This window comes from Lissotriton vulgaris, chromosome 8 (assembly GCF_964263255.1).
Source record: "Lissotriton vulgaris chromosome 8, aLisVul1.2, whole genome shotgun sequence".
Taxonomy (NCBI): Eukaryota; Metazoa; Chordata; class Amphibia; order Caudata; family Salamandridae; genus Lissotriton; species Lissotriton vulgaris.
Genome location: NC_141696.1, coordinates 249149599 through 249168363, shown reverse-complemented (window position 1 = coordinate 249168363; position 18765 = coordinate 249149599).

Below are 18765 nucleotides of genomic sequence, written 5' to 3'. Positions count from 1 at the left end.
TGAGAGACTCAGCGGTCTACTTGGGTATAATGATAACGGCAGATTTAGCGAACTTAGTGGAGAAGAACGTTACCCCAGTGCTTAAGAAGGCAAGAAAAGATTTGGACAAAATGAACAACCTACACTTGGCAATAATAGGCCACTGCAACATAATAAAAATGTTATTTCTCCCTAAAATGTTGTATCTTTTTAGGACCATCCCGTTAAGGTTTAACGGGATTTGGTTCAAAGAGATGTAAGGAGTTGCGAATTGGTTCATCTGGGCAAAAATTAGAGCGCGTAGAGCAATAAAATGTATGTCTCTGTCTAAAGAACGGGGGGGGTCTGACAGTGCCTGACTTCAGGTATATTACTGAGCAGCAGTTCTTCAATATGCAAGAGGTCTTTTGGGGGGAATTGTTGAAGACAAATGGAGAGGTAGTGAGGGCATCCCTGACACTTATGAGCTCATAACATCTATGGCTAAAGGTTGGCTTTTAACTTACAACGAGGCAAATTACTATAAAAAAGTAAAATTTAAGACACTGGGGGCCGTAATGTAAGTATGGACCTCTGTCCGGAAAAGACTAGGCTTTGGCAGGATGAATTACTATACTTCATTATTTAAGAACCCCTCGCTACCAATAGTATTTCATGATAACGTAATGAAACGGTGGGACGGGCTTGGCATTTAAACTATAGGGGATCTTGTAGATCCCACTTGCACAATTACATTTGACAAAGCACAGCGCCTATACCATTTAGAACGAAGAGAATTCTTGCAGATCAGGGCTGCCCTAATAAACAAGCATTTGCAATGCAATAGGTCTCGCATTTGGAAAGTTTGAGCTATTGGTATTGTAAATGACAAATATTTTATTTATGTTTTGGTTTTGAAAGTAGCGAAATTAATAGATTTGTCATTTACAATGCCAATAGTTTTAACTTTTGCGAATGTGACACCTATAGCATTTGTAATGCAATATGTGTTGTATTTACGTGACTTAGATGTATTGATATTACAAATAACAATGGCTTTTAATTTTTTAAAATAATTAATACTTAAATAAAAGTGACAGTAATTTATAATGGCAATAGCTTAAACTTTTGTACATAACTTTTGTGAAGATTATGTTCAGTGTATTTTATTGTGACGAAAATCCAAGAACAGAAGTGAAATATTAACATCTTTTTGTGACATTTGTAATAAAGTTTGAAACATTGAGAGAACATATTTGAACCAGTGATGCTGTGGTGGTGCTGAGTGATGCTGTATTTGCGCTGAGTGATGCTGTGGTTGCGCTGAGTGAAGCTGTGGTTGCGCCTATTGATGCTGTGGTTGCGCTGAGTGATGCTGTGGTTGCACAGAGTGATGCTGTGGTTGCGCTGAGTGGTGCTGTGGTTGCGCTGAGTGGTGCTGTGGTTGCGCTGAGTGGTGCTGTGGTGGTGCTGAGTGGTGCTGTGGTGGTTTGGTGCTGTGGTGGTGCTGGGGTGGAGCAGGAGTACACGTACAGGCTGGGGTGTAGCTGGAGTACACGGACAGCGCACGGACTGGCTGGATTAGAAGCGAGGGCAAATGGACAGGCTGGTTGAGAAGGTGGTCACACGGGCAAGTTGGATGAGGATGTGGTACACACGGACATGCTGGGTGAGAAAGTGAATCAATCAAACACTCACACCCAGTCAAAAGATCCGGGTTTAATCCATCACCGTTCTTTAGCCCACTCTGCCACCCCAGTTCAGACATGGCTATATGCAAATCAGTCTGACCCTGTGCCTCATCGGAACAGTCCAGCACCAAACTGCCAAGCCATGTCTTCCCTGGACCGGAAACAAGCTTCCGAGGACCGGTTTCTGGCATTCCAGCCGTCTTCAGCCCGGCTTGCTTGAATCCAGTGGCAAAGTGAGCAAGGGACTCACGTCTGAGCATACCCTGCCACACTTATGGCGGCCAAAAGCGATACAAAAGGGGGTGGTGATGGACGGAGCATCTGAATCAATCAAACACTCACACCCAGTCAAAAGATTCGGGTTTAATCCATCACCGTTCTTTAGCCCACTCTGCCACCCCAGTTCAGACATGGCTATATGCAAATCAGTCTGACCCTGTGCCTCATGGGTGAGAAAGTGAGGCACACGGATAGGTTTGGTGAGGAGTGATACGTGTACATTTAAATGTGGGTCACACGGACTGGCTTGGCTTAGCTAAAGTCATAGCTAAGACGTCAGGAAAAAGAAGGGGCACTAAGGTTGGATGAGGAGCTATAGCACACAGACAGTCTGGGGTGGAGCTGGAGTAGACAGAAATGCTGAGGTGGAGCAGGAGTATACGGACAGGCTGGGGTGGAGCTGGAGTACACGGACAGGCTGTGGTGGAGCTGGAGTACACGGACAGGCTGAGGTGAAGCTGGAGTAGACGGACAGGCTGAAGTGGAGCAGGAGTACACGGACAGGCTAAGGTGGAGCTGGAGTACAGGGACAGGCTGAGGTGGAGCTGGAGTAGACGGACAGGCTGAGGTGGAGCAGGAGCACACAGACAGGCTGGGGTGGAGCTGGAGTACACGGACAGGCTGGGGTGGTGCTGGAGTACACGGACAGGCTAAGGTGTAACTGGAGTACACGGACAGGCTGTGGTGGAGCTGGAGTACACGGACATGCTAAGGTGGAACTGGAGTACACGGACAGGCTAAGGTGGAGCTGGAGTAGACGGACAGGCTGAAGTGGAGCAAGAGTACACGGACAGGCTAAGGTGGAGCTGGAGTACACGGACAGGCTGAGGTGGAGCTGGAGTAGACGGGGCCCTCTCCTGGGGCACTACAACAAATATGTTATAAATTTGTTATAAAGAAATATGAACATGCACATTGTGAATAAATAACAGTGTGGCCAAATTATTAGCTTGTGATTTTTATATGGTGTGATATTAAGTGTTTTGTTTTTGTATTTGTGATACTTTCACTGGGACCCCTTATTCTGTACCACGGGGGAGAAAGTGGGGCACACGGACAACTTGTATTATATTAAAATAATAGCACGCAAGTAATGGCAGCCTGGTTGGGGAGTGCAGGCGGGGGCGGGGAGGGAAGCCTGTGGGAGAGAAGCCTGTGGGTGGCACACGGACAACTTGTATTATATTAAAATATTAGCACGCAAGTAATGGCAGCCTGGTTGGGGAGTGCAGGCGGGGGGCGGGGAGGGAAGCCTGAAAAAAATGACAAATGGTACGATTCCATTGTTTGATACAGTTTCGAAGCACAGCACCAGAACAAGCAGCAATATCGAGAGGTGGTGGGGGCAGGGTTAAGGGGTAGGGAGAGACGGCACAGGCTGGGCAGGCTGCGATGGGCTGGTGGGAGGAGAAATGCGAGTGAGTCACGGCCTGGCGGCCGTGAAAAGTGAAGTGAATAATTAGGGGAGGAGAAATGCCAAGGGCCGGCCGAGCGCACGCTGGGGGAGCCTTTGAAGTCATGCGAGGCTTAGACAACAAGGCAACAGGCAGGCAGAAGGCTTGGGGATGTGCTCGTGCATGAGCAATACAAAATAGTAATACACCAAAAAGTAGCTGAACAAACCAAAATGCCCATGACAGAACACACAATGAGTACACTAACAACATAAAACATAACAATGGAGTGGAGTGAGATCTCTGCGTGGAATTCGGGGAAGCCCCCACTTGAGATTGTAACACAGCCCTGTGAGGTTTCCATGTTTGCAGTACATTTCCAGCAATGAAGGACTCTGTATAAACGCTGCGTGTTTGGCTGCTGCTCTTTAGCCACGCCCATGTCCCGCCAGCCTCCAAGGTGCCAACCATAACAATGGAGTGGAGTGAGATCTCTGCGTGGAATTCGGGGAAGCCCCCACTTGAGATTGTAACACAGCCCTGTGCGGTTTCCATGTTTGCAGTACATTTCCAGCAATGAAGGACTCTATATAAACGCTGCGTGTTTGGCTGCTGCTCTTTAGCCACGCCCATGTCCCGCCAGCCTCTAAGGTGCTGACCATAACAATGGAGTGGAGTGAGATCTCTGCGTGGAATTCGGGGAAGCCCCCACTTGAGATTGTAACACAGCCCTGTGCGGTTTCCATGTTTGCAGTACATTTCCAGCAATGAAGGACTCTGTATAAACGCTGCATGTTTGGCTGCTGCTCTTTAGCCACGCCCATGTCCCACCAGCCTCTAAGGTGCCGACCGTGAGAGGATATGGCGCACAGGCCTGAGCTTCCGGCTTTGGAATTGGGAAGCTGCATTTGGAAACTCCATTGAACGTCCTGTGATTCTGCGCAAGTCACTTGCTCTCCCCGTGCCTACAAAAATGAACGTGTCCTTGTGTGATGTAACTGTTGCTCTATAAAGCGCTCCAATGCCTTTGGGTCGGGTTTGGGCTATGAACCGATCCTTGTTTGATGTAACTGTTGCTCTATAAAGCGCTCCAATGCCTTTGGGTCTGGTTCGGGCTATGAGTGGAAGAGGGGAAGTGAGTAAACCTGTAAGCCTGTGGGAGGGAAGCCTGTGGGAGGCTGATGCCTTTGATGTGAGACCAGGGGGGAGTAGAAATGCGAGTCACGGCCTACGGCCGTGAAAAGTGAAGTGAATAATTAGGGGAGGAGAAAAGGCAGAGGCCGGCCGAGCGCACGCTGGGGAAGCCTGTGGGAAGGAGGCTGATGCCTTTCATGTGGGGAAATGCGAGTGCTTGTGGTCACGTGATTCACGTGAACTGTTGGAAATCCGCTTTTGGGGAGCCTTAGGTTTAAGTCTTGGTTTGACGGCATTAGACTCGCATATTCATTCCTGCGGAATGGAATAGGCGAGACCTAAAAAACAAGGAGGTAATATGGTATTTAATATAGAGGATGATATGGAACAAGTACGGAGTGTGGAGGGATGCACAGTCTCACACATATACGAAGAGCTGAGTCAGTATTCTGAGGATGATCAGGGGAAAGTTGCTGAAAAATGGCGAGGGAAGCTAAATTTAGAAGGGGGCGAGTTTGAAAGCTCTCTTAAACTGGGTAATACGGTACTAAAGGTAACGAATCTTCAGGCGCAATATTTCAAAACTATTCATGAGCTTTATTATACCCCACATAGAATAGCGCGGTGGGGGGGAACAAATGGTACAACCTGCCCACGATGTCAAAGCGATAAAGCCGACACAATACACATGTTCGCCTCATGCTTAGGTTTGGATCCATTCAAACAGTCATTAGAACAGTTTCTAAGTAGAACATTAGGGATCACAGTAAATTTAACTGATGAATTAATGATATTGGGAGTAGTCAAGGAGGGTATCTCTGTAGATCATCAAGAATTTATTTTTTTAGCAATGGCGATAAGCAGGATCTGTATAACTTGGTTATGGAAAGATCCAAACCCACCAACTTTCCAAAAATGGATTTCGCGGCTTCTAGCTACATATAATTATGAGAAAGCATTATACGAGAAAAAGGGTCGGAAAGCTAAACAGCTGGGGAGCCGTATTTGGACTCCATTAGCAGAATGGTAGCAAAGGTTGGAAGGAGGTTAGGGTTGTACTTGCTGCATGATGGCAAAAAGAATGTACTCTGCTGAGAAATTCTTATCTTATTTCTTTTTTCTTGTGTTATTTAATGTAAGACTGTAAATATCGATTCTTTGGGTCTTCCTTATCTTCTTGCTTTTTGTTGTTCCCTCTTTTTGCTAAATTAGTTAACTTTGCTTCGTTTTCTTTCTGGATAAGAAGTTTTAAATGAATGAACTCACTTTGTGTAAATATGAAATATGATATATGAAATTTTGTTTTGATGATGAACAATAAAGAAAAAAATTAAAATAAAATAAACAGTAATCTACTCTTTGCCTTTCCGTGCATGCCAGATGAGTTATGTATGATTTCTTCAAATAAATAATTTTAAAAAAGCAAATGACAGGTCATTTGAAAGTACTCATGTTGAACCACCTATAACACCAATGGATATTTAGACATTTTTAGGGATATCATGCTGAAAAATGCAGTTTTTTTCCACAATTTGGTGAAAATTGTCTTAGGGCAGGCAAACATGCAACACTCATGGGTAAAGTCAGTAAAACTGTGGAAACAAACCATGCAAGAATTTCAATATTTCATGAGTGCTCTTTTAGAGTTGATGGCCTTTTCACAATAAATGTGTTTAAAATGCAGTAGTTTATGCCTTATTTGTCGAGTTTCTTGGGAAGAATTATTTGAATCCCTGTTGAGACCACTATACTACACGGTAGGTGTTGCACCCAACTACTTTCAACGGTCAGCAGCCAGGTGGTGGGAGGGTGGAAAACTGTTTGTTGGTGGAAGTGGATTGCATTCATGGTGGAAATCAAAAGCAGATTCCTGAGAAACATTTTTGGTACCTGCACTGCGAGCAAACACCGTTGTACTTAGTTGGTGGCTGTATGCAGCATGAGTAAGCCATTTGGTCGACCACAGGCTAGGTCCTAGGCCTTGCAGCCAACACCCACGGCCAATGGCTAGGCCCTATTGCCAACACTCCCAGTCAATAGCTAGGCCCTGCAGCCAACACCCACAGCCAATGTCTAGGCCCTATGGCCAACACCCACAGCCAATGGCTAGGCCCTGCGGCCAACACCCCCAGACAATGGCTAGGCTCTGCAGCCAACACCCACAGCCAATGTCTAGGCACTATGACAACACCCACAGCCAATGGCTAGGCCCTGCGTCCAACACCCACAGTCAATGGCTAGGCCCTGCAGCCAACACCCACAGCCAATATCTAGGCACTATGGCCAAAACCCACAGCCAATGACTAGGCCCTGCGGCCAACACCCACAGCCAATGGCAAGGCCCTGCAGCCAACACCCACAGCCAATATCTAGGCACTATGGCCAAAACCCACAGCCAATGGCTAGGCCCTGCAGCCAATGGCTAGGCCCTTTGGCCGATACCCCAAGCCAATGGTGCTGGGAAGTATGGACTGGCTGCCTATGGAAAGTTAGTGCAGAACAGCTTCTCGCAGTGGGAGTTGGCAGCTCTTGAGAGCTTGGCCACAGGGGTTGAAAAGCGAAAGCATTATATCATACAAATTCACAGATCTTCACCGAAAGGCACGCGTAATGTAAAGTTATGATTGGCATTGGTTAAAACATCTTAGCATACATTAAGAAAATATGACGTCCTTAATGCAACTGGTGCTCATGTAAAGCGCTCTGACACCTATGGGTCGAGTTCGCGCTACAGAAAAGTACAATAGAAATAAAAAATGATAACCTTAATAGCAAAGTCACGTGTCAGGTCACCAGTGAAATAATTTATGCCACTTGCGATATGATATGTCACATTCAGGGCGAGGTTACGAGCATTACATTTTATGTGTGTTTAGCTTGACTTTTGAGGTCATCTGCAAAGTATAGTTAATATGATCCTTAGGCCATTGAACGCAGATACATAATTAAAATGCATTTGAGCACTCCTTCACTCTGATGCCCATCAACCGTCTTAACTGTTACCTTAGTTTACCCATTTGAACCCTACTGAAAACACACATTCACACCTCCTTAATTGTGAGTGCCCCCTACTCTGCTTAAGCTGCAGGTGCTTATGTTTGCTGCCAGTTCTCCATTTTCTGGTACTAGACCAAATGGACAAACAAAAATTTTAAGTATGACATTGGGTTAAAATGATTTACTTAACTTCCCTATGGTGTACTGAGAAAGTAATGCAGAGTGACGTAACAATGTATTCCATGACCCCCCCCCCCCCTCCCACACACACAGGATCCCTAAATCCCACATAGTTAGGCAGCTGCCGAGTTGCCAAAATATGGCTGCATAGTATGATTAATATATTTAAAATGCAATATGAAGATGATGAATGTCAGCAGAAACTCACCTCTGTTAAGGCAGTACATGCAGAGATACTGTAGGAGAGATAAAACGAAACACACGCAGGCCTACTGAAGTCTGCATTCAGCAAAACAAGCGAAGTGCAATATTGCTCTCCAAAGAGACAGCATGCCCAGTCTATGGCAGTGAGCATCCAAGGTGAGTTCACCCCATTGTGTATGGCTTTTATAGGCTTTCTACATGCATTGCCTTGAAACAAACAAAATGTGACCGAAACCAAAACTCAGATTAGTAGGTGCACTGCTTTCTCGCACCAACAACAAAAAAGTATTTGAAAAATATATTAAATGTAAAGTATCAGATGTTGAGCTGGTTATTTATGAATCTGTGATTAGAAGTGGCACCCATGAGAATGAGGCTGAATACGTCAAAAGCAAGAAATTACAGCAGAACAGTGCATAAGAGGGACACCATACGAAATCAAGTTAGCAGCTAATCAATTAACATGGTGTTAGCTATGGCGGGGGTTTTAAAGCAATGTTTGTGTGGTTTCTCAATACTATCTTCTGTGCGACTACGCAATTTCCAGACAGTACCTATCTGTAAAGATAGGAAATGATCTACAGTGCATATAATCAAAATAAGCCATTACAGACTGTAGATACATCAAATGAAGCGATTTTTTATAAGCAAAGGAAAACCAGGGGTGTCATTAATTCGGGTCTCTGTTCTCAGAGTTTTTACTGTGACTTTCTCTTGTGGAACTACTGAATTCCAGCAGCACTCCTGCTTTACTCCTGCAAGTTAGGAGTAAGCCAGGAGTACAAGAGCAAGGTAGTCCCACTCTTACAACATCAGAAAATAAAATAATGCACAGAGTGTTGAAACTTTTCAAACACTCGCCCCCAGTAACAGATTTGGGTTTAATCAATCATAATTTTGCTCACCACGTCACCCCAGTTTGTACCCAGCCATATGCAAATAATTCCTGACCCTGCTCCTCTTGGGAACAGTCCAGTCCCAACTGCCGAACCAGATCCTCCTTGGACTGGAAACAAGCATCCTAGGACCGGTTTCAGGGTATCACCACTCATCTATCAGGCGAGCTGAATCCAGTGGTGCAGCGAGCAAGGGACCCATATCTGGGCGTACCCCTAGCCACTTAGGAGGCACATAGCAACATCACAAAATAAAATGATGGACAGAGTGTTGAAACATTTCAAACACTCACCCCAAGTCACAGATCTGGGTTTAATCTTTCATTATTGTGCTTGCCACCCCAGTTTGGACCCAGCCATATGTGAATCATTCTTGACTTTGCTCCTCATAGGCACAGTCCAGCCCGAACTGTCAAGTCCTACTCTTACACCAACCTTGACACCTCATCTCTGTCCTGTCTATGCCATTGTTCATTGAGCAAGACTATGCAAACAGCAGTCGTGGGCTCAGAAATGCAAAGCCACTTTCACAGGTGCATGTGTGAGAATTTTAACAACTGCCAAAGGAGTAGTAATGATTTTACACAAAAGGTGTGTGAGTGGTATTCAGTCCGAACAACCTTTATTGCAGCATGGAGTTGTCATCGAGCCAGTCGGGTATCTCAGGGTCTCTGTATTTTTTTGCATACTTAGCACTATGACAGAGGCCAGCGCAAGTGTTGTTATGCGGTGGACTCAGGAAGCCGCAGAGCTGAAGCGTCCTAGATATCCTTCATAGACTGTTGGTGCTGAGCTGAAGAGAATATGATCAGCTGAGATGAAGAGACTGGAGAGATGGCAGGCAGGAGTACTTGGGGTGGAGTTCAGGTGCCTGGCAGTGACAGGTAGGCCCGGTGGGGTTACATTTTGTAGTTACCTATATCTTCTATCAGATTAATCTGAAGGGTCAGATGTTCCTGATGCATTCAGGGGTCTTTCTTTGAACCAACCAGGTGAGCTGTAGATGAGAGATGTACCCTAAGCTAAGTAGTAGACTGTTAACCCCTCCCACGCTTATGACGGAACCACTCCGTCATGGCCCTCGGGTGGGCTGTGCTAGTGACAGAGCGGTTCCGTCATGGCCCGCTCGTCGCGCCTGCGAGGCGCTTATTTCGCGCATGCATTGACGTTCAAAAGAACGGGCGGGGCCATGACGGAACTGCTCCGTCACAAGCACAGCTCACCCGAGGGCCATGATGGAGCGGTTCCGTCATAAGCGTCGGAGCGCCGCGCGGCCGTCTCACCCCCTTAGCGCTGCGGCGGAATTGCCGCCGCAGCGAAAGGGTTAAACCAACTGTTAGGACTCCAATGACTGCGCATCAAGGAGCACTTAAGCCATTCCTTTTTCTGTTGGCAATCAAAATACTATTAGGTGTGTCAGCAAGACCAAATACATAGTGTTTGGGAAGGGAGTGGTCAAAAATTCAATCATATGGGCTGGTGGGGATACACTAGGGAGGGTGCAGTCTCAAGGGCCCGAATAGTATATCTTGGGACGGCGCAAGGGGCCGCTCTTTATGGAGCTGGGACTTGGGGTGGTACTGATGTCTCTCCACTTACTGTTGTGGAAAATAGATTTGTCAGACGGTTGGTTTCGGTTCCCAGCACACCACTAACCCCCTTATCCTTTGATCTAGGAATAAAATAAAAGGAATTACAGATCTGGCTGTTCTTCGACCACTTGTTTATTGGGTTCGATTATGGGCAACCCCTGAACTAAGGGACTTCAGAGACTGCCTCGCTGACCTGCTCTCTGTAAGAGGTGCTAAGTCAGTACCCTGGGTTAAATTTGTTTTTGACTGGTTAAGCAAACTGGTTCTGCTAAGGCTATGGACCAATCTGAAAAAATTTGCAAAGATGATCTTAATACCTTGAAATCCATGCACATTACCTCTGAGGTCCTTTACCAACAAATGGCACAAGGACCCAGTTTCTAGTACTTGCTCGGTGTGTGGCTTGGAATAGGAGGATGAGATACAGATACTATTCTTCTGTCCTCATTATTTTGGCCCGAGGCGGAAATGGATTATTCCTCCATGTCGCAATCTGGAGATTGTATCAAGAAGAGGGAACAGGGGGCGGACAATTTTTACGGGGGTCCAATGTACACGTCCTATGACATGAAAAACAACAAAATGTGGTACAAAGTTCCCCAACGTGATTAACTGAAGTAACTCAATAGAACCTCTCTCTTCCAGGGTGTGACAAAACAGGGAATGAAGTAATCCCTTTTCGGAATCTAGGGTGCCTCACACATACCAAAGGTTGAATGGCTTTTGTCATCCCACCCGATGAATGTCCAGTATCATCATTGGCACCCTGCTCCAACGGCAGGCTGGCGGTGCAATGCCCGTCGGGCAGCACCGGAGTGCTGCACTTTCACGGAGATCTTTTATTCCTTTTGCAAACGGGTGCATGTGTGTGAGGGACCTAAGAAGTGCAATAGTGAGCGTGAGTGAGGTTAAAACAGGTCAGTAGAGTCCAAAAGGGGAACCTTTAATAACATGGCTCACTGCCTCATTAAAATGCGTGAAAAGGTGAGGGGTACTGAGGCGTGACGATTAGGGTAATCAAGCCTCATTCAACCCTCAGTCCAAGTGTGGTCGACATGTTTCATGCCCAAAAGGGCAATTCATCAGGACCAAAAGTGCTCATAAAATTGCTGTAGGATTCCTCAATGATTAAGGAACCGGGTATACGACCTGACTTGTGTCGCAGGATCAACCCTTCATTGAAGCCCTCCCTGGGACTAGAGAAAGAATCAACAGAAGGGTACAGTCAATAGTTTGTTTGTTACTACAGACATTAATGCATGCAATCATGGCATGCAAGTGATTGAGTATTGAAGGGGGTCACAGCCCCGGTGAACTGATAACATTCGGAGAGGGTGAAAAGAGATGCGGGACAGAATAAACTGCATTGTGTCCTACCAAACATACCATCGGGAATTTATCAATTGGCATGCAGCATGTTTGATCACAGCATATATCGTGTGCAACACCATGATGGGTAACACGTGTGTGTCATGCAGGCTTGAGAAAGTGTGTGTTTGCACATCAAAAAATTGAACCTAAGAAAGATTACCACTCAAACGCACTAATTATTTAAAGCCGGGCATAGCACCCTCAGTGATCGCGATCGTACTGAATCCCCCCAGAGAATGGTGAATGGTAAAACTTTTTGCAAGGGGGTAGCGGATCCGCGGTGCTCACCCGCAGTCCCTGGTCGGTGATCCCCCCGGCAGACCTGGTGGGGTCAGTGCTGGTTAGCTAGCACCTAAAAAGAAGAAAGCGAATCACCGTTCGTCAGAATGTTGAGGAGCGGTCAAGCTTACCATGAGATGGAGTCACAAGCATCAGTAGGTCATGACGTTCGTAAATCCAAAGCCTCCGGTGTGTTGCGCGTAAGGAAAACACGCCTTACCTGACTTGCCTCTGGCACAGGCTTCTAGTCACCTACCCCGCCCACGTCGGTATGACTGCAGGAAAGCCGGTACGGGCGGTCCGTGTTTCCACCGCTAAACAAAGCGGGATGCGCGCGCGCCGTAAGGGGCGTGTCTGGCCAGTGTTGCTAGGACACGCAGCGCGTTAGAGCATGGAAAGCAAGGACTACCAAGCGTGTACCTGGCTTGTGGCAATGGGCGCCATCTTGAGACGGGTTGGGAATGGGCAGACCAGTATTAACAGTTAGGTGGTAGATGGTAATGATTGGGGATTAAACTGGTAATTGGACAGTAAGCCCATGGAATGTCCTGTAAGCCCATGGAATATATTATCTGGACAGCATAGTCCAGGGCACAGCATCGTTCAGGCCATATTCATCAGTGTGTAGGCGATGTACCCATCTTTACTCCATTTTAAAGAGGGTTTGTTGGTTCATAGACGGATGGCATTCCAGTACAGTCCATTGCAAACTTTCAGTTCCATGATTTTGTTCTCTGCAGTGCTCATATAGTTTAGTATGAGTCTTTTGACATCGTACATTACTGTTATGCTCCATGATGCGTAGTTTGAATGGGCGCATCGTCATCCCGATGTAGAGCATCTTGCAGGGGCATATGAGTACATAGATACACCTTGAGCTGTTACAGTTGGTGTGTCTGTTGATATTCCAAGTGAAGTCCCTGGGTAGTACAATAGTTTTGCCCTGGATTGTTTGTGGGCAAACTACACACGATCCACAACGGTAATGCCCAACGACTGGTGGAAGATCCCATAGAGTGTTAACTGGTCGGGTGCTTGATTGTTTCGGGCGAGTGTGGATGAGGGTATCTTTTAGATTCGTCGTCCTCTTGAATGCAAAGCGCGGGCGAGGCAAATCCATGCCAGCCGTGTTGAGAATCCCCCAGTGTGAATTCACGATCTTTTTTATAAACGTCGACTGCCTTGTGTAGGACGTGACACATGTGATCGTTTCATCCTTGTCTTTTGTGTGGACTTCGAGCAGCGACTCTCTGTTGTTGTTGAGTGCTCGTTTGCATGATGTCTTCAGGAGTCGTGTGGGGTACCCCCTATCTTGGAGCTTATGTTGTAGAATACTCGCTTCATGTTTATAGTCTTGGACTGAGCTGCAGTTTCTCCGTATCCGGAGGAATTGACCAAAGGGCAAGTTCTCCCTCAGTGCTCTCGTGTGGTGGCTGTTATACAGGAGCAGGCTGTTTCTATCAGTTTTCTTCTTGAATAGAGTGGTACTGATCGTTGATGGATCCAGTTGGATCGTTAGATCCAGGAAGGGTATAGATGTCTCCGAGATAGTGCCTGTAAATTTTAAGTATGGGTCCTGCTGGTTGATCCATAGGCAAAAGGCCTCGCAGCTAGGGCGATCACCTTTCCAGAAAATCAAGATATCATCGATATATCGACGCCATAGTGAGAGGTTATCTCGAAAGGGATTCTGTTCTGGAGGGTAGATGTAATTCTTTTCAAAGGACGCCATGTAGATGCAGGCCAGGCTAGGAGCAAAAGTCGAACCCATTGAGGTCCCACTGACCTGATGATACAGTTGTGATTCGTATCGAAAAAAGTTTTCAGTCAGGGCTATGTGGGCATCTGGAGATGACTTAACATTTAGTGGGTTTTAGAAATTTAAAGAGTTTCATTGCTACAAGCAAATTCTTACAGGCACTCTGGCACAAACGTGGTAGATTAGAGACTGTGACTTCCAGCGATCAGGTTACTTTTTAACTACTACTTAATTTTAACAGTGCCCATTTTATATAAAACAAAAGGTTACATTCCATGTGTTTTTATGCTGTTCACTCCTTGTTTTGCACATAGCCCTTGTCTGACTTTTGCTCTTTATTCTGTACACAAGTAATGATCACAGGAAAGATTTCCAAATAGCATTTTTTCCTTTTAATATTAGCTTGAGTCGTGCAATGTTTTAGAATGTATTCTGATGTGTTTAATGCTTTGCTTTTTTTATGTATACTTTGATGGTACTTGGCTACCGAATACAGTTTTCTACTACTACTACTACTATTAATAGGTGTGACTTAAATATTGGTAAAGTAAACAGGAGAAGGGGCAATAGGAAGCAAACCCAAGGCCATTCATCTATACAATTCACCACAATACTAGGGAAAAGGTAGTGACATTTATTTTAATAAAGCTACATAAATCACAAACATTAATTGGTTCTTCATACTGGCAACGTCAGGCAACTAACTCAAAATGAGTTAGTTGCAGATCAGAGATAAATACAGAAGTAGAAAACGGTGTTACCAAGTCATAGAGACGGGACAGGGGGAAGGTTGCAAATAAAATTGGGGTGCATCAGAGTCTGTGACCTCTGTGTTTCAATGCTTGGTGAAGATCTAACAAACCAGGGAACATTTGACACCTAAGAGAGTGGTGTAAACAAGGACTCATCTGCACAGTATACTCAGCCAAGATACCTTTGCCCATCAAAGACAGAATGAACAAATGTTGAAATAAGAATCTGACTTCTATTTAGGTAACATGATGTCTCCTTATTTTGCAATGAAAACAAGATACAGTTGGGACCAGGCAACGCGCCATACATTCCTCAGAAGACCATGAACCACACTAACGCTACTACATTTAGAATATGTCCACCTGACTGAAGGCACAATGAGTTCTGTGGTAGATGTGCTAGGATGCATTTGTACTCTCTCATCTGAAGGATCTCTGTTGGGCACAGCAGCCACTGATAAAATCTCCCCACCCTGAGAAAGTGACTATTGCTAGCCTTCCACATCAAAGACTAGCCGTGTTAAGTGTTCTTTTGATGTGCGCTTCCCAGTATTCAGCTGGTTGGTCCATCATCATTTATAAACCATGTCCTTGTACTCCAGGCTCGATAGAGACTAAGCTCCTGAGGGACTTCTAGGAGATTGTGGAGCTGCGCTTCAAGCGGGGTACTGGCATGCACTAATCTAAGGCAACTTCACAAAACTGTTCAAAACACCAGGAAAGGTAAGCTAGATGCAAATGCAATGCCTCACTCAGCGGCATAGAGGAAAATGACAGACCGTGCCTGCGGAACGTGATGAGGAGCACTTGAGGCTCCCACATCTTACAGACATTAATTGGCTCTGGGGCAAATAGGGGGCTGTTAGACTTGGCCCTTCATGCAGGGTCATCCCTGAACTTTTTGCCTTCCTCCTGGTATTTTTTCTGACCTGGTGTTGGTGGTTTTAGAACTCTAGGCACTTTATCATCGCTGTACAGTGTAAAGTGCAGGTGCCTTCTATGGTAAACATGTTAAGATTGATCTACACCTGTTTGGCATATTTAATTTACCTTTCAGTCCCTTGTAAAGTGGTACCTCATATACACAGGGCTAGTAAATTAAATGCTACTGGCGGGCTTGTAGCGCTGCTTGCCCCATCCATCAAAGTAGCCTTTCAACCCTGTCTCAGGCTTCTGACATTGCAGAGCCTGCGCGCACAGTTTACTGCTGCTGTGACATGGCACATAAAGTGGTTGTCATGTCTGTGACTACCCTTATAATACATATCATTCACCCCTAAGGTAGGCCCTAGCTAGCCCTATGAGCAGGGTGCACTGTAGGGGAAAAGGTAGGACATGTGCCTTAACTGTGTGGCATGCCCTGGTAGTGACAAACAGCCATTTTGGTTTCTCACTACTGTGGGGCTGCCTTCTCATAGGAATGCATTGGGGATTTCCTGATATGTGTGTCAGTGGTAATTCCTGACATGAGAGGAGTAGCATGATCAAGTTTGGTATGTTTGGAATAGTGGTAATAAATGCTGTGTAATGGTGTTCACAGATTTATTATCACTATTTTAGAAATGCCACTTTTAGAAGTGGGCATTTCTGTGTTCCATGGGTCTTTATGCCTGCCTGTTGTGTATTGCATGTCTGGCTCTGGATGACATGGGCTGGGGAGGTGCAGTGGCTCCAGAGAGGTTGGGTGAGTCAGCGCTAGGCTGAATAGGCAATTTGCATTTGGAGTAGTGGGAGAAGTAGCACCTGGACCTGAATAGGACTGTGCCTGCCTTACACAATGCTGGCTCCGCCTCCCTCTGTGGTGTATCTGGGGCCAGAGCCTACACTGACAAAGGAGGATGTTGTGCACTGTAAAGATGTGTTGAAGTGCCCCCCAGAACAGATTGGAACCGGGAACTGAGCCCTGTGCCAGGGGGAGAACAAAGACATTATGTGGTATAAATATTGGGGCTGTGACCCCAGGTGCTGTGCTATGTGCTTACTTGGAACTTGTTGCCGGCAGGCTGTCAGACTGCCGGGAGGAACCGCCGCTGTGGACTGATCAGCTGCCCTGCTTGTCAGCTAAAGGGTCTGCTGTTCTGTCTAGGAGGCCCTGTGTGCTGTCCTGCCTGTGCCAGCTCTGCCTTAGTCCTTTCCTGGAGGAAAAGCGCTGCCTGCTCCTTGCTGGTATCTGGAAGTGGGAGCAGGCGGGGCGCTGCACGTTTTGCTGATTTCCCTGGCACTGGAGAGAAGAGTCTTTTGCTGGCTCTCCTCTTTGAGCACTGTGTGGTGGGTATTTTTCCTGGCCCTGGAGAGAAGAGCGTTTGCTGGCTCTCCTCTTCGAGCAGACACGTGATGAGGGCTGAAATTTGTACCGGAGCCCGAGGCGCGGGATCACCAGCTAAGTGGGTGGCAGGAGACGCCGCAGATGCAACATTGGGGTGGGGGAAGCCTCCCCACACTCTGGTGGAAGTCACAGCTCGTTGCCACTGGAACCGCAAGTCAGCCAGAGGACGCCTGACCGTAGGCGGGGCTCCTGTGAGGAAGTGGAGAGCCCCCAGGTTTCATTCGCCTGGTGATCGCTGATGTCCTTGGGGTGGGTGAAGCTGCTTCAGGAAGGCCATTGGGGGTTAGGCGAGGTCTACAACGGATTGTGAGCGGGGCAGGATCATGCTCCAGACCGCGAGGCAGAAGAGAGGAGCACAGGAGCCTGAACCATCGGTGGCGAGACGGCTTCCACTTAACTCGCTCAAACCTAGAGGAATGGCGAGTGGGGCTGAGCTTCCTTGCAGTAAGCTCCTGTTGTCGTGAGGGCGGGAGCATTACCCAATTTGAGTCCGGGCAGAGGAGGGGGAGCCAGGTGTTGGAATTCCCCCCTTCCCCCCTCGAGATCGCCCTGAGTCGCCTTGGTGTGGCCATGAGTTTGGGGGCGAGCATCATTTTTCACAGCTACACAGCAAGTTCGCGGGAAGCTGCGGGAAGAACACACATAGTAGGAAGAGCCCTTACTTCAGGGGGAAAAGGGGCATTGATTAGGCTCACTGACTGGGGTGTAACCTCAACGGAGGCTCTCGAGCCTGGGTAGAGCAAGGAGTCTCAACAAAACAACCACGCAGTTCAGGTAGAGAGCGCAGAAGTGCTGGGACTGCCATTTGGGGACCAGTGGGCTCTCTGGGACATGGTGGCATATTGTTGCATGTGGGCAATTATAATTATGCCTAAGAGGGTCTAATGAGATGTGCACTGGGACAGGTGTTTCTGTGGTGCACTGTTGCTACATGAGGACGTATGCATAATATGCGGAGTACTGCTACTAATAGTTAATGCATAATGTATTTATGCTAAGTGCAATGTCACCAGTAGTTACTGGTTTTTTTCACTAATTGTGAGTTCAGATGGTTATGACAGCGGCCCGATTGGCCCTGTAGTGTATATAATCCCTAAAGTCATACTAGGTGCCAGGTGCAACAGTGTGTATATGAGATTACGTCCTAATGTGTTTTATGAATAATACAAAGGGTATTTTTTTTATATAACCTTGTGTTGAGTTTCTTTTGTGGTGTGCCTAGTGTGTCGCTGCAGTGTGTGTGTGTGTGTGTGTGTGTTCCACAGGCCAGTTGGACTCAAGATTCAACTTGGAGGAAATGAAGTCTGCAGGAAGCCTCCCCACATGCCATCAACCTTATCGGCAACTCCTGGTGTTGTTTTGGATAAAAGAAAGGGGTTTGCAGGTCAAAGAACGGCAGCCAGCAGTAGCGCAAGGGTGGATAAAGTCCCTGAAGACTGCAAAAGTAGAGAATCCTCTGTGGCCTCTCTAGGAGCTCTTTTTTTCCATTCTCTCAGCAAATATTATGAAGGGGTTCCCAGTCTCCACGGCCAATCAAGGTGAGATTAGGGTGTTCTGTGAGTCGCTCAAGAAGAAAATTGATCTCCTACACTCAAGAACACTCGTTTTGGAGAACACAGTGGGAGATCTAAGAGATGACCTGGGACCAGCTAAAGCTGATATATCATCTCTCAAGAGGGAGGGGGTGGTTCTACGTGATAGGCTTGACACGCTAGAGAATAACTCTCTGAAAGACAACCTGCGTACTTTGAATGTCCCAGAGGGTAAAGAAGGGGAAGACCTCAAGTCTTTCATAGTCTCACTATTGAAAGAATTATTCCAGATCAAGGAATCGGAGGAGGATCTAAAAAAAGACATTCAAAGAGCTCATAGAGACCCTTTCAGGAGGCACCCCGACAGGACAAAACCTAGGAAGATCCTCATGAACTTTCTCATCTACTTCTTAAAGGAAAA